Below are 1,845 nucleotides of genomic sequence, written 5' to 3'. Positions count from 1 at the left end.
TTAGTAATTATAGGCGTCTAATGATTTTTTTTACGTTACGGTATATATTATTAAATTAAAAATTCTTAATATTATTATAAATATCAAAACAATCAACTAATTTTTTGTGCAAATGAAATTATTAAATTAATATGTAGGTGGAAAACATGAAACATACTTAAAAATATTGAAACATAAATTACATATCTTTAAAAAAGTATCGATCCTTTTATAAAAAGTATGGACACTTTCAACATATAATAAAATAGGTAAATTTGCAATATAACCGGTATAAATATACCGGTTTTATGCGAATAGGTCTACAACCTATATCGACACTTTTTAATATTGTGTCGGTACTTTATGTCCATATTGGAAGAAAAATGTGTCGATACGATTTAAAAAAGTGTCGACATTTACACATCGGAACCCATAATAATGTAAAGATAATTTTGTAATATAACCGGTATAAATATACCGGTTTTATGCGCGAATAGGTCTACAACCTATATCGACACTTTTAATATTGTGTCGGTACTTTATGTCCATATGGAAGAAAAATGTGTCGATACGATTTAAAAAAGTATCGACATTTACACATCGGAACCCAGATTTATAATGTAATAGATAATTTTGTAATATAACCGGTATAAATATACCGGTTTTATGAGCGAATAGGTCTACAACCTATATCGACACTTTATAATATTGTGTCGGTACTTTATGTCCAGATTGGAAGAAAAATGTGTCGATACCATTTAAAAAAGTGTCGGTAATTTTAAGTAACGCGGTTTTTCTTCCTTCATTCAAAATATTTATATGTACATACAATAGGAGTCATATTGATACTTACGATATATATGGAGATCGTTGTCATTCCATTCCGTCTTCGAAAAAATCAGTGATGTAGGTGTGCTTGTACTCAAACTGAGCTTGACTTGAGGACATGTTAGTTTGTTATGCCCCTCACCGTTGCAGTACCCACATCGCCTAATTTTCTTCTCGACCTTGTTCTTCGGCACTTCTTTTCGCTTGCGTTGTTTCGTTGAGGGTCACGAACATTGTTTACTACAATGCTCTGGTTGACTGAATGATTCAAACCAAACGAGTTTTCTAATTCTTCTATTAGTTTTTTCATCTCATCTCTTGCGGTTTTGAAAGACTCGTCTGTCTTTGATGCAATGTAGCATAACCTACTTGACGTTGAACGTAGAGCAGCGAACCTTGCCATTTGCATCACTTCTGGAGACACATTCAAATCAACATAGCTGGGTGCAGAAGCCTTCGCATCATTAGTCCACCTACTTTGAATCAAAGTCCCGGGCAAATATGTGTAGTCCAATTGCTTCAAAATGTGAAGTTGATGGCGACACGGAAGTCCAACGGTCTCGAATTTTTTGCAGGAGCAAATTAGAGTTTTCGTACGAGAATCAAAACTAATTTCAAATTTCCTATTTTTTTCTGCGTACTTTGACAAAATATAATGTTGACATTCATCTGATAAGGACTTAATCTCTGCCTCAATCCGGTACAATGTCTCCCGTATAAGTTCATCTTGGAACAGACGAAAAGATTCGCGGGTAAAAATCGCAGCGGCATGGCTTTCAAGGTCGACCAGTTTTGTGATCTGGAAGGGCTTCGTATGGGAACTTAAGTAATCCGCTTTCAACTCGTTCATACGCATTCTACTAATTCCATCTTCAATTGCACGAACAACATCTAAATAGTCTTCTTGTGTTTCAGTGCAATAGCTAGTGAAGCATTCAGACTCGCACCTTTGTGTTGAGCGAATATTGGCAAAGAAATGACCGGTTAGATATGCATGTGCCCATAAGTGTCGTGTATTTCCCTTCTCAATCACCCATG

Source organism: Hibiscus syriacus, unplaced genomic scaffold (genome assembly GCF_006381635.1).
Source record: "Hibiscus syriacus cultivar Baekdansim isolate YM2019G1 unplaced genomic scaffold, ASM638163v2 tig00110343_pilon, whole genome shotgun sequence".
Taxonomy (NCBI): domain Eukaryota; kingdom Viridiplantae; phylum Streptophyta; class Magnoliopsida; order Malvales; family Malvaceae; genus Hibiscus; species Hibiscus syriacus.
Note: the sequence above shows the minus strand (reverse complement) of the source record.